This window comes from Canis lupus, chromosome 7 (genome assembly GCF_003254725.2).
Source record: "Canis lupus dingo isolate Sandy chromosome 7, ASM325472v2, whole genome shotgun sequence".
NCBI classification, from domain to species: domain Eukaryota; kingdom Metazoa; phylum Chordata; class Mammalia; order Carnivora; family Canidae; genus Canis; species Canis lupus.
This window is the reverse complement of record NC_064249.1, coordinates 44,728,252-44,743,184: the sequence shown is the minus strand read 5'-3', so window position 1 is coordinate 44,743,184 and position 14,933 is coordinate 44,728,252. Positions and strand designations below refer to the sequence as shown.

Sequence of the window (14,933 nt, the reverse complement as noted above, 5' to 3'; positions counted from 1 at the left end):
CCGACGGTTTAGAAGAGCTTAATGAAATCATACTCGTGAAGTGCTCCACGTAAGCTTTGTGTTGTTGGCATTCGTCAGCAAAAAGCTTAAAACAAAACGGAAGGGGTGCGGGAGGAGGGCCCCAAATACAGCACTCGACGCATCACTTGTACACGAAACACACACACCCCGGGGCTGTCTGGCTGGGTCCTGTACTTTGGGAGCCCAGCCTCTCCTCAGGCCAGACTTTGCCCTGCACACCTTTCTCTTCATCTCTGTCTATGGAAGGAAGCCCAGCTTTCTCCAGGGCCTTGGCCAAAAGCTTCCTCTTCCACAAAGTCCTTCCTGCTCTTGGGAATTCATTTCTTCATACCCTGTGTCCTTCCTCTGCTTTGGGGATTGCCGCGTCCCTGCCGCTCCCCCCGCCCCTGAACCACACTGAGTTGTTCCTAGATTGGGCCCTGTTACTGGATAGACAGCAGTGTTCTGGAAGTAGGCATGTGGTGCTCTTTTCCAGGAATCCTGGCTCTGCCCCTTCCGCTCATGTGACCTTGGTTGGCGCACTGGCTTCTCTGAACCTGTGTCCTCTTCTGTAAAATATCCTTGCTCTTGCTGGCTGTGGGGAGGATGAGCGAGATACCACATGTCAAGAGCCCAACCCAGTGGGTAGACTCTCAGTAGATGTCTTTGGGATGAATTTGAAGGGCATGCGTGCAGACTTCGGTGGGCTCTCCTAAGAGGAGGAGGCCACTTAGTAGGTGCAATGAGGAACGTCAGGACCGTCTCCACACAGGATTTTGTACCTGAAGTATCACCAGGAAAGGTGAATTCTCTCTCAGAGGCACTCCTTTATGTTTCAGTACCACTGAGAAAGGCAGAGCTCCACCTTCCCAGGTGTTGGGTGCTGGCAACATCGACCGCCAGTGAAAAAAAAAGGTGGAGTCACCACAGGGAAGGGAGATGAGGAGTCTGAGGAGAGATTTGGTAGGACGGGTCTTGCTTCACCTAACATTTATTTAAAACCAAGTCTATCAATTTTTAGTCAACGTTTTTACCAACCTGTGGTTTCTTTTTTCTGACACCAATTCTCTGAGAACAGTTGAGTGTTCCAACAATTCAGTTCAGATTCTGACACGAACTACCCAGAGTTAGCACAGACCCCATGAGAGTGCTCTCACTTCACATGCCAGCAAGAGGAGTCCCCAGGCTACCTACCCACACTTACACCTGGTGGGTTACAGATTTGGGGGTTCCTGTAAGTTCGATAATTCGCTAGAATGTCACTAGACCTCGGGAGAGTACTTATGATTGATTACTAGCTTACTTCAAAGGATACAACACAGGAATAGCCCAATGGAAAGGAAACATGGTGGGAGGGGGTCTGGGGGTTGGCACAGAGCTTCATGCCCTCCCCCAAGCGCCAGCCACCCTCCCAGCATCTGATGTGCTCACCAGCATGAGTCTGGTGAGTCTCTGTGACCCCCATCCTTCAGGGGTGTTTATTGAGCTTTTCATGATTAATTAAATCAGTGGCCATTGGTGACTGAAATCAATCTGCTGCACCCCTTTTCCCCAGCCTAGGGTGAGCGTGGGGCTGAAAGTTCCAACCCTTTCCTCCAGAGGTGGGGAGCTGAAAGTTTCAACTCTCCTCCGGAGGTGGAGAGGTTGGTTTTTCCGGAATTGGACCCCTTACTTGAAGCCACCTGCAGGCCCACCCAGAGAACCCTCATTAACATCAGCTCCTAAGGGCTTTCCTAAAAATGACAAAACACAGTCCTATCACTTAGGAAATTCCGAAACGTTTAGGAGCTCTGTGCCAGGAACTGAGGACCAAGACTACAGAGTTTTAATCTTGCTGCAGCCCCTCTGATGCTGTTCTTACTTCAATATCATAGTTTTCAGGGCTGGAAAGGGGACAGTGGGGGACAGGGGATCTTCTCCATAAGGCTTGTGTTTCTGTGGCTCTGAAGCCCTTGAGTCTTTTCCTCCCAATCCCAGCGAGTCTTGGGAACTACTGTCCTACCCACCCCCAACGAGAAGGTCCTGGAGCTGCAGGCCCATCCCTTCTTCTGTGATGCGTTCCTTCCTTCTTCAGCGGCACCTAGACTGAGCCTCTCCACCCCCCCCCCCCCCCCGCTCTCCCTGTCCCCTGGTGTGGTCAATCTGGGGTCAATTCCTCGCCAGGTTGTTGGTGGGCAGGGAGGAGCTGCTGCCTGCAGTCTGGATCCTAACACTCAGCAGAGGGGGAGGCGTCACACCCTGCTTGCCTATTAGCGCTTAAGGACCGCAGCCCAGGCTCCTTATGCTCACTCATGTTCAGCCCCCCACCACCCTTCCGGCCACCCCACTCCTTACTCCTCTGCTGTCCAGCCACAGAGGGCTTGGCCCCCCGGGTTGTTATCCACTAGACATCCCAGGGGCGTTTCCACCTCTTGCCCCTTTCCCTCGCAAGGTCAGCTTCTCTGCCTGTTTTCCCTTCAGTCACAGGCATGTGTTGGATCGTCCTGTCTGCCAGGCTCTGTGCTGGACACCAGGGGAGCTCAGAAGAAGGCCTGAGCTTTGCCCTCAGGGTGCCGACTCTCTTCCTCCTCTGCACACCATGGTCAGGAAGGCGCCAGGTCTTCCCCGGGGCAGCCCTCATTGCCCTCCACCGCAGGCTGATCTCCTCCCAGCCTCTCACCCACTTGGCAGGTGGCCCCAGTTCCTTGTCCTGACATCCTTTCAGGCTTCTGTGTCTCCGCAGCCTGATGTTCAGCATGGCCTTCCTCTGTCACCCCCACACAACAGTGTCTGCCCCGGAGCAGGGCCCCGCCGCCCGCTCTGCTGAGTCAGATGCGCGAGGAGAAAGAAAATGCACAACAGTCCGCAGCCGGCAGATGTTATGGAGGCAACCCACGGTTCCCGCAACGGGCAGCGGGGCGCTAGCCTGAGGGCATGTCGGAGGAACCCCTTGCTCCTTCCACCCCGGGGGCCCCACAGGGTCAGGTCCCGTGTCATACAGAGCTATTCCTTACATTGAAAGATGAGAGGACTGCACACACTCGTTGAAAAATTTCTGTCCAATAACGCAATACTTAGTGCCACGGTTTAATGCAAGTTACAGGCTTTCCATGCAGAAGGGGTGTCACAGGGGTCACCTGATTGGGAAGAGGGACGGGAAGCCCAAGCAGAGAAGCCTCACTCAGCCACCCCAGAGAACAGGGGAGCTGAGGGAGGTGCTGGCTCCCAGCCACCATCAGCCACGAATGAATCCATTTAGACTACGTTGCAGACTCTTGTAAGGGTTAAGAGGGAAGTGACTTGTATATGGAAAGCCGTCAGCACAATTCTTGGCTCAGAGAGAACGTTCTGGAAACAGGGGCCCTTGTTCGGATGGCAAGGCTCTGGGCAAGCGCGTCCTACAGGCACACAGACTCATGCTGGTTAAGTACAGCGATGTTGCCACAGATCCCGCAGGGGAGGGTTCTGTCTCTCAGCTGTCCCATCTTCCTCATCTAAAGAGTGGTTCTAATAGTAACATCCACCTTACAGGAGGGAATGCCAGGAATACCCTGCTTGGTCAGGAAGAAAGGGACTATAGTCAAAGCAAGCACTCTGATGTTACTGTTCAGGCCACCATTTATTTATTTATTTATAAATATTTTTCTTTCTTTCTTTCTTTCTTTCTTTCTTTCTTTCTTTCTTTCTTCTTTCTTTCTTTCTTTCTTTCTCTTTCTTTCTTTTCTTTTCTTTCTTTCTTTTTCTTCAAGATTTTATTTATTTATCTGAGAGAGAGAGAACAGAGATCAGAAGCTGGGAATGGGGAGGGGAGTGGGGCAGAGGGAGAGGGAGAAGCCGACTCTCCCTTGAGTGAGGAGCCCGACTCGGGGCTTGATCCTAGGACCCTGGGATCATGACTGGAGCCAAAGGCAGACACTTAACCAACTGAGCCACCCAGGGCCCCGAGGCCACCAGTTCTAATAGGCACCTGCTGCAGGCCCAGCCCCACTGCTGGTGGTGCATCAGGAGCAAGCAATGATGCCGGAGAGTGATTTGGACGGCCTGGTCTTGGCCTCCAAGACTTACGGCCAAAGGTAGGAAGAGAATCACTGATATTACAGGCAGGCTAGGGGATGGACACGTTTGTAGGACAGCGTCTGTGAACAGAGAGATTGTGGTGAGTTTATGGTAGAGACAATGGGATGGAGGGTAGATAGTGATATGGATGGGGGGATGGGGACTGAGATGGGCTGGTTCTACAGAGATGGGATTTCAGGAGCTTGAAGAGCTGAGCATGTGATGCATGTGAGATTCTGGGAGACAATTCAGGATCTCTAAGGCATTGCGATAAGATTGTCAAGGAGTCATTTAAAAACCGAATATATTAGTCTACATTTACTCTTTCACTTCGAGACTGACAGCTGTCATCTTAGTTAGTTAAATTTTCTCTCTTTCTTCCGAAAGAACTTGGGCTCTTATCACTACCCCGGAACCTGTCACATTCCTTGAGGACTAAGGTAGCAGGGAAATAAATGAACAAACGGATGAACGAGCGAATGAAATGTCATACATAGACAAAAAAATGTTTATCAGGCACATAGTTATGTTCTGAGTCTCAAAGAGATAGATGGTGGTAGTGGTTGAGAGAGCAAGCCCTGGAGTAGACTATTTGTGTCAGAGTCCTGTCCTGCCACTTACTGATATGTGACCTTGGGTGGGCGACTTTCACCATTCTGTGCCTCAGTTTCCATTTCTGTCACCTGGGGTTTGGTGATAGTACCAAGCTTATCAGGTTGTTGTGCGGCTTAAATGCATGAATCCGTTTAGATGCATGCCACAGTGCCCGGCACATGGTGGGCATTCAAAAAAAGGTAGCTATTCATATAAAATTATTGTGTCCATTTTTTTTTTTTCCCATTTAGTCATCGATGGAAAACTCCCAGGCTTGTGGGCAGTCAGCACAAATGAGTGGACCGGGGGAGCTGAAGCGCCTGATGTAAAGGGGGGAGACTGATGTTGGGGGGGAAGGTGGGGCCAGCGCTGTGATTTCCATAATCTCCACCTGGGGAGTGTCACCCCAGGGGCCCAGCGTGGCTCCTGAAAAAGACCTTTTACTACTTTTCTCCTCCAGCTCTTACTTGTTCATTGACTTCCCAAAACCCTGGCCTTTGGGAGCGCCTGCCCGGGGCTAGATCTCGAGTTGCGAGGTTGGTTCGCGGCACCTTCTGAGTCCAGCACCCGCCAGGTGGCCGCTACCCACTTCACCTTTCCTCCAGGTCCCGCGTACAGCACGTTTCCATCGGAGACCTCAAGGAAGGGCCTCAGACACTCACAGGATGCCCGGGTGCGTCACCCTTCCCACCCAGAAGCGCAAACGAGAGGAGTGACTCTGCAGGGGTGGAATTTGGGGCGTCCCCAAGGCGCGCAGGGGCGGAGCGGGCTCTCCCCGGCCGACCCCGTCTCACCAGCAGGTGGCGCTGTACCTGCCGGGCCTGCCAGGTTCCCGACCAGAAACTTGCACGGGATGTTGAGGCCCCGGCCGGAGAAGAGCGCAGCCCAGTGTCCCCGAGCCGAGCTGTCGGCATCCGCGAAGAAGCGGGGGGAGAAGAGAGCGGACTCCCTGCTGGAGCCGCTCAAGGATTCGGACACGACGAGCTTCCTGCGGGAAGCCTTCAGGAAAGGTGAGTACTGAGGATCGTACGGACAAGGGAGCGCTGTCCTCCTCTTAGGGCATTGTCCTTGGCTTGCGCTGACTGGTTTCCGACCCTCTGGGAAGGACGTTTCTGGAAGGGAGCTGCCTAGAGCGGATGGATGGAGCGCGGGAAAGAAGCCCGGGAAGCTGGTGGCCGCGCGGCCGGCGCTCTGCAGCGGGAGGAGCGCGCGTCCCCTTCCGCCAGGTGGCGCTGTCTGGCTTTCCCTCGGCTTCCCGCGCCAGTCCCGGGAGGCCGCCGCCGCAGCGGCCGCTCTAGCCGACCGGGGCGGGCTCTGTGGTTCCGGGCGGAAGTGAGGCGCCGAGCGGAACGGCCTCTGGTGACATTTTCTCCGGGCGGCGCGGACGAGTGAAGGGACTTGGTGGAGGCTGTGGAGGTGGCGAGATTCGTTTTAGCCCCGGCGGGGCTCGGACCGCGACCCTCTGCTCGCCGCCGGGGCCTGTGCTGAGGAGGAAGAGGCGGCGGCGGCCGTCGCGGCCCGAGTCACCGCGGCCGGGGGGTCGGTGCGTGCCCCGACGGGGCGCGCGGAGCGGGCGAGGAGGTGCAGGGCTGCCCCGGAGCGCAGGTGAGGCGGGAAGGTGCGCGGGGCCGCGGCCCGGCTGCTGGTCGAGCCGTGGGACCGGGCTGCGTCCCGGGGAGGGCTGCGGGCCGCGCGGGGGTGGGCTCTGCGGCGCCGGGGTCGTGACGGGGTCGTGACGGGGTCGTGACGGGCCCGGCCGGCGGGCGCCGAGCGTCCGCGCCCGGACGTGGCGGGAGGCGCGGCCCGGGTCGGGGGCTCCGGGAGGGAGCGGAATTGCTGGGCGCCTCGCCTCGCCCGCCCGCCGGTGCCCCTCGGGTCCTCCCGGCCCGGCCGAGGTGGCGGGCGGAGCTCCCTTTTCCCCGGGGGCTGAGAGGAGGCTGGAGGTGCCGCAGCCCGCGAGCCGGGGAGTTGTCTTCACGCAACTTTCGGGCGCCTCGGCCGGCCGTGGGGGGGGGGGGGGCGGCGGCGGCGGCGGCGGCCCCAACGGCCCCAACCCCAGCCCCAGCCCCGCCAACTCTGCCGGACACCTGCCGCCTGCCCCCGGGAGCCCCGGCGGCCGCCCAGCGCGGCGCGCGCCGTGGCCGTGGCCGAGGACGGGGACGGGGACTAGAGGCTTCCCGTGGCGGCGCCGCCTGCGCCGCGGCGCTTCCACTACCTTCGGTCGGCAGACGCCGCCGGCCGCTGGCAGGGCTGTGCCAGCCTCCAAAATTACGTCCTCTGGAGTTGGTCACCCTCACCTAGAAAACTGGCGCCGGTGGAAACTGCGCCCCGCGCCCCCCGCCCCCCGCCCCCGGGTACAGGCCATTGTCTTCTCTGACTCCGCCCGGGGGGTCTTCGCTTCTCCTCCTCGTCCGTCAGTGGCGTTTCGCGCTTCGTCATTTATTTCTTACGGCGCCGACCTCAGTTTATCGCTGGGGCCGTAGCCCCGACAAGAAACCCGTAGGTCACTCGGTCTCCCTTTTTCAAGTCGTCCTCTCCGCTGTCGCAGAATTTGAGGCTCGCGGGTTGAAGGGATGAACGTCTGTCCGTCCTTGGTCTTCCACATCGAACCGCCTGAGCCGTTTATGCTTAGAGGTGCTTTTCATCTCTTGACTGAGTTTCTTTTTTTTTCTTTTCTTTTCTTTTCTTTTCTTTTCTTTTCTTTTCTTTCTTTCTTTCTTTTCTTCCTTTCCTTTCCTTTCTTTTCTTTTTCTTTTCTTTCTGAATCCATCCCCCTAGTTGGATGAAAGCCCCACTGATGATGCTTTGTCAAGGTTGGACCTCTTAATTACAAATACATCTGGCGTTGTTGCTTAGGCTGTTACTGTGTAGTGTCGTTGGGCACATGCTAACAGTTTGCATCGCTCCCTTCCTTCTTCTCCTGGGATATTTTAAGGATGAAGACTATTAACTTTCTAACGTAGTTTTGCTGATCCAGGCAATCCGGATTCCTCCAAGTAAGAGCATTGCCTTTTGGTTTAACAAGCATTTTTAGAGGCCTACGATTGATAGTTATTACCTGACGTCCTGAGGAGTCACAACGCTAACCGTTTGTTAGTGGGAAATGTAATATTATGGCTGTCTAATCTGGCCAACCTGATGCCTGGTTTAGTGCTTTATGCGCAGTAGGTGCTCAGTAAATAGAAAACGGAGTTAAATTTTAATTCAGGAAGCTAAGATGGAATTTACTGCAATGACCTATGTTGCTTTAAAAAGAATCTTAGTGAAATTTCATGCAGTCCCATTGACAAATAGAAATATTTTTAGCCATTTTTAAATCAGAGTGCTTTCCAGTATCATTGTACTCTTAAAACTTCATGTTTTTCATAAGGTTAACGTGTTGTAAACTTCAGGACACGTGTGTATACAATATGAAAGGCAGAGAGAAACTTTGAGGTAATTATACCTAACGCATCAGCTAAATGACTTTTTATCGAAAAAATTTTTTTTTCTGACATCTTTTTGTGAAAAATGACTAGAGTTGGAAACTTTGCCCAGTGCTAGCTAGTCATATTGTGTTCATAGTGAGTTGTTACATTATTCACTAATTTAGTTTATATGACTCTTAAATGCACTTAGGAAAGAGTGTCATAATGCTCTTTGTTTTATACTCATCATGATTAATCCAAGAGCTGTATATTAAAGATAAACTCGGCCTTAGATTCTAATTTAATGTAGTTCTGTTGGAACTGAGTGCTCAGTTTATATCCTTCAAAGATTTTATTTTATAAGACACATTGATAGATCAAGTCTCCTTAACTATGTGACTAGTAACTTTCTAGCTTGTGTAACTTGTAAACTCATTATTCAAGGAGTTGTTTTGCTGGGATCTTCAATCTTACCGTTTGGTCTAATGTCTGCATGAGTACACAATGTATGTGCAATTAGCATGGTTTTGTTTTTGTTTTTTCTTTCTTTTTTAAGGTTGGAGCTGGCGTATACTAGATAACCAAACTCTGTGTTTGTAATTTTGGCATTTTCTTAGACCTTCCTAATTTTCCTGCATTTAACTGGGAATTCGAAAACAAATGTATATTCTTGCTTACATGCTTACAATTGGCAGTACTTGAGAACACCTAATAAAAGATTAAAAATGTGCTTTTTAATTTATTTTTAAAAAGATTTTATTTATTTATTTGACAGAGAGTGTGCAAGCACAAGTAGGGGGAACAGCAGGCAGAGGGAGAGGGCAAAGCAGGGCTCCATCCCAGTACCCTGGGATCATGACCTGAGCCAGAGGCAGATGCTTAGCCAAGTTGAGCCACCCAGGGACCTCTAAATTTTTATTTATTAAGTAATTACTCCACCCAACATGGGGACTCAAACTCATGACTCTAAGATCAAATTGTTGCATGCCCTACAGATTAAGCCAGCCAGATACCCCCAAGAATGTGCTATTAATGTGTTTTCCTTTGAATCATACTGATTATGGTTTTCTGTATTAACTTAGGAAAGAATCTGGGGCCAAATAAGTTTTCTTAGCTAGCTGTAGTAAAATTGAAATAGACATTAATAACTGAGAAAGAGCTATTGAAAACTTGGAGAAAATAGAGGACGACACATTCAGGTAGAACCTCTCTATTCTCACAACCCTAAGTTATTGATTGCTTACTGTGTGCCAGTAGTGCTGTAGTTGCTAGAGACATACTGGTGAGTAGGACTGACAAGGTCCTGATGCTGAAGGAACTTAAAACTACTTACACCTGGGTTTGAGATGAGTTTCCAGGTGCGCATTCCAGGTTAGGTAAACAGCCTATCCAAAGTCATGAGTATCGGTAATGTTGACTGGTTGTGTGGCTAGTGCCTTCACTTTACAGAGGAATAGGTTGTGCAAGTACCTTAGTGTGCTAAAGCATTATTTTCTTCTTTTAGAGGAAAAAAAAGCTCAGGTGGAATATGAAGGATGTGATAGCATTCCTTTTGAAAGATTGTCTTCATCCTTATGTTCAATGAGTAGAAATGTTACTGATATTATTATACTTTAGAGAGAGAGCACGCACGCCAAGTGTGAGCAAGTGGGGAGGGGCAGAGGGAGAAGAGGAGAGAATCTCAAGCAGACTCCGGGCTCAATCCCAAGACCTGAGATCATGACCCGAGCCAGTATCAAGAGTCAGACAATCAACTGAGCCACCCAGGTGCCCGACTGGTTTTCATTCTTTATTTTGAGTTGATTCTTATTTGTCAGACTAAAGTAATTTCATAGTTATTTTTCTTTAGTTTTTAATTTCCAGTCTTAAATTTAGATTTGACTGTTGTCATGAAACTTTTCTAAATCCTTTTAGGGTTTATCTTTAATTGTACCTACATTCCCTACTCTTTCATGGCTCATAATAGAACTTAGGGGAAATAAACAGTGTTTTCTGATTCTGTGTGGGCAGCTTCTCAGCACAAGTGGGATTGATGTTCAGTCAGTTTTCACACTCAGCCTACAGGTCCTTGTGGTAAAAGGAAGGAGCAGGGTGAAACTAAGAAGTATTTTATATTCCTTCTATACTTCTGAGCTAAGGGAGGGAAATGTGTGTTGTATATAGTATACATATTTATCATAACATATTAGTAGCAGATGATAGTAGTAAACGTGGTTTAAAAATACCATAAAATAACCAGTATGACTCAGATTTGATGATTGTCTTGTTTAGGATTTGCCTTATAGTGTTCATTTTAAGTTATGTTTTTGTTCTCTTTCATGTCTTTATTCAAAACAAGGACCTCCAATTCTGTCTTAATAGCCAAAAGATAGGTGGTATAAACCCTAAGTTACTAATTTGACTTTATCCAATTTTAACACTACTTAGGTGAGTATTTTCTAGTGAAGATTAATTAAAAGTAAAAACTTACCACAGAACTTATTTTTATGTGGGTGTGTTTATACTTGGTTAAATCAGAAGCTCATTTATCGAATACTTAGGTGCCAGGTGGGGATGGTTAGAAAAATGAAAGAAACCATTTCTGCCTAAGGTACTCAAATCTAGCGAACCAGATGACCTCTAAGTTTCTTTCCTTCTCTAAATGTGAAGAAAAGTAGGCTGTTGCAGAAAAAAGTACTGTATAGCAAAGTATAGTATGGAGTTAGTCTTTTCCTTTATGAAATCATTTTAAGTAAGATATTGGAAAATGAGATTATTCTTTTCTTCCCCCCTCAATGATATTTTTCTTAAATGGGTCTCTAAGCGTGAAAGGAAATGATTGGGGACTTGAGTGTTCTTTTTTGTATTGCCAGCTCATTTACAAAATACTTTTTTCTCCCCCTGAAATTCAAGTCCATGTATTAATAAATTAGTTCTGATTGTTCAAAGAGCAACAGAATTAAATCTGTTAAAACTTACAGCAGTCATTCCTAAGAATGTGGATAAACTAGACTTGTGCTTAGGTAATCTAGAAATTTAAGTTTTTATTAGCATGGTAAATATTAGGGAAACAGGAGACTGACTGAAGTCTCCAGAAGTTATTTTTTACTTAGTTGTCTGATTTTTTTTTTTTTTTTTAAATAATGTTCTTATGATGTTCTGAGTCAGCATTTTGTGAGGTGCCTTCTGATCAGAGAAAGGTATTGTTGGGGATAGGGAAGTTGGGTGTGGACTAAAACTCTGGGAAAACAGCACTGTTTTCCTTTCCGTATTAAGAACAAAAACCTCATGTGGTTAAGATTTTGAGTGGTATCCTGTCTGCCCTAGTTTTAACCTAACATAGAAGCATGGTTTATTCTTACATCAACGCTTTTTATCATCAAGGGTTTCCCATTATTTTATTCCACTACAGTCCACTAAATGATTTGCTATGATAGGTTTTTGGCACCATTTATCTTGAGGACCTCAGGTCCTAGCATGGGGTGACCCATCTTTATCCCATCTTTATGTGTGCTATATTCTGAAGGAGATAGAAATGGCCAGAGCAGGGATCTTGGAGGAAATCTAGAACCTGTGTTTTACAGTGTTCTTGATTTACATTGATGGTGTTTTTGAGCACTTAGAGGGTCTTACAATAGCCATGGTGCATTCTTTGTGTTTGGTAACTTCCTTGGCTCTTACTTGATGCTGGTTTATTCACAGCCTGGGGCTGGGCCAGATACATGTCAGTAGTGGTCGTATCTGCAACATGAAGTGATTTGAGCAGCCATTATCACTCCTGGCCTATTTATAGAGCTTGTATCAGTGGAGAAAAGGTTGGCTGGCAAGCAAGCAAAGCTGCTGTCTTCCCGTGGTTGCAATCTCACAATTTATATTTCATTCTGGGTGGGCCAAATCCATTCAGCTGCGTTAGTTTTTAGTGTTCCTTTTTTTGTATTCCATTCTTTTAGCACTCCAGTTTCTTAGTCAACCTCACTCTTGAAGGAAAAAACCCAAATAACTATTATCATACTGAAAATAATTAGCAGTAATTCCTATCGTATGATATTTAGTGTTCAGATTGCTCCACTGTCTCATAAATGTACTTTTATACTTAGACTGAGTCAAGTAAGGTCTGTGTATTGTTTGGTAATCTGAAGGTTCCCCCTACATTTCCTCCCTCCCTGGGAAATTATTCGTTGAAGAAACAGTTTTTTTTCCCAGTTTGAATTGGTCAGTTACATTCTTCTGGTGGTATTAAACGTGTTCCTCTGTTCCCTTGGTTTCTTGTTATTTGATATTAGGTCTAAAGGCTTGATCAGTTTGAGTTTCTATAACATATATTGTTTCTCTTCCCTTTCTTTTTGAGGGGGGCAGAGAAATAGATGATGTTGAGTAGTTGCATCAGGAGGCACATAATGTTTGGTTCTCTGTGGTATTAGCAGCTGTTGATACTCATTGCTGAGCTCCATTACTTAATTACTCATAATTCTTCACTCTCAATGCCTTTCATCATTCCCAGTTCTGAGGCTTTTATACTGTACCTTGTTTATAGCTTCTTCAACGCTTTCCTTTTGAAAGCTAAGTGAAGGGAAGGGATGAGTTGCTGTGGAGAAAAGGGCTATTTCCACTATATTGTAATATCTTAGGGGTTTTTATTTCAGTCTTTATCTTTGGTTGCACTGTCCATATTATCCATGCTACCTACAGCTTCTCAGGGGAAACACTAACCCCGAATCCAACAAATAACCAAGTCCTTTGAAAGTGAAATTTGTTTAGAGATACTAGTGCTTAGTAAGACAAGAGTACTATTGTCATTAAAGTATTAAGTTTGTATATATAAAAATTAGAAAAAAGATTAAATTTTTTTTTTTATTTCAAAAGATTTAGCAACATCACTGTTATAGACATAATGGAATCTCTTCCTGGAACTGAACATCTGGGGAGAGGGGGCTTCCTTTTGATTTTTAGTAAGATAATACTGCTTTACCTTATTTGTGTTAGTTGCCTAAGAAATTTAGTTTTCTAGTGTCTGATTTTTACATCTTTTTTTTTTTATTTTTACATCTTTATGCATAAATTCACAAGCATTTATATACAGTATTCTAACTAAGGAGATGGATTTACCAGGCTCTAACTTAGTCAACTTCACTCTTGAAGGAAGTGGTGTCCATTTTTGTCTTAAGTTTTTATGTGGAAAGGTAAAGGGACAGTTACACTGTTAGAAATCATGTTGATTCTATGTAATGGAATATATTTTTATATACAAATTATTAGTGATACTAAGCAAATAAGGTGTTTCATTAGTGGTCTTCTGATTTTTAAAAATGAGTCAGTTCATCAGTTTGACATATTTATTAAATATTATGTATTAGGAAAACCATTATGTATTAGAACTGAATGAACTGAAGACGATTAACATAATCCCTGTTTTCAAAGGAGATTGCAATATAACGGGGCTAAAGGGGGTGAGTAAAAACATTTGCACAAGTAACTGGTTTCTTTTTAATTGCTTTCTTCATACTGTGCTGTTTCCCTTCTCACCTATGTTTAAGGTTAACTCTTAATTTCTTTTGTTTAAATTTTCTCGGTAGTTGCTGTGTTGTGTTTTAAAAATCACTCTCATAGTGTATGAATTGTATGCCATAGTAAAAAAAAAAAATCAGGTGATAATTATTGGTGCAAATTTTTTTGAACGATTACTTATATTGTGATTCTCTCCCACTGTTAGATTGTTATCTGTTCTGATATTCAACTTGTCTGACACTGTAGAGTCATTTTATAATCTTTGACAGTTGCCCATATCAGCAGGAAGTAGGCATATAAAACTGTTTGAAAGCCCTGCTTCATTCTAGTTTTAGTTTCATAGATTGCGATTTGCTTCTTGGTCTTCTCTTCATGTTTATATTGTAAAAAATAAAACTATGCAGAACTTCAAAACACCTTAATTTGGGCCTTTTTTTTTTTTTTAAGTTTTTAGGTGTAGGGTAGGCAAAGATCGTCAGAGCTTAGAAAGTAGTCTTAAAGACTTGTAATTGATTATCATGGAATTTTTTTTTTTAACTGTGGTCCCAGTTATTAGGAAAGTAAGTTACTGCTTTAAAAAAATGAGTAGAATATGCAAGCTATAATCTGTTTTATATCCTAACCATCTTGGAAGCAGAACTTTCTGCTTTCTTAGGGTTAAGCTACATTGTTGGTGGTGGTCTCCTGATTTTCTTTTTTAAGTTCCATTCATATAAGAAGTGTTTTTACAACAGTGTATAAGCAGCCCAGTTTCTTTGATTTTTAGTGTGAGGAGAGTGCATCATTTTTGAATCAGATTCAGTAATAAATCCATAATTGAAGGGCACCTGGCTGTGTCATTCAGAGCATGTGATTCTTGATCTCAGGGTTAGAAGTTCAAGCCCCATGTGGGGTATAGAGATTATTTAAAAATAAAGAAAAAAATTTAAATAGAACAGCCTCTTATTTTTTTACTTATTTATTTTTTTAGGAGGGGGGAAGGAGCAGAGGGAGAGGGAGAGAAAAGAACCTAAAGCAGGCTTCTCACCCAGTGCAGAGCCCCAAGAGAGTCTTGATCTCACAACCCTGAAATTGTGACCTGAACTGAAATCAAGAATTAGATGCTTAACCAGTTGAGCCACCCAGGTGCCCCCCAAATAAAAAGTCCTTAAAAACAAAACAAAACAAACACTAAACACATGTAGTTGAATATTTAAACTGTAAGCCAGCTAATAATTTTTGAATTTCAAAGCTAAGCCTCTTTAAAAAGTAACTTTAAAAAATTTGCTTACATTGCTATTTGGACTACACCTCCCTTGCTTAATAACTCCTTCCCTTCTTTATATGGCATAGTTTTTATTTTTGCTGAATAATGGTATGGTATGCCTTGGGCACAGTAAGCACAGTATGGAAAAGTATACTGTTTTTCTCAAA

At 46.1% G+C, this 14,933-nt stretch overlaps 1 protein-coding gene across 4 annotated transcripts in view; it reads left to right on the top strand.

Annotated features, from left to right (window-relative positions):
• The first annotated feature begins 5,501 nt into the window (after positions 1 to 5,501).
• The window catches only part of C7H18orf25 (chromosome 7 C18orf25 homolog), an 80,560-nt gene continuing 71,128 nt past the window's right edge, over positions 5,502 to 14,933 (top strand). Inside the window, exon 1 of one of the 4 annotated variants that reach the window (XM_025428994.3) lies at positions 5,502 to 5,639. The gene's annotated coding sequence lies outside the window, so the exon portion shown is untranslated. Of the gene's footprint in view, positions 5,640 to 5,958; positions 6,235 to 7,060; positions 7,264 to 14,933 lie in introns of those variants that run through there. The other 3 variants (XM_025428996.3, XM_025428993.3, XM_025428995.3) reach the window with 3 other exon arrangements.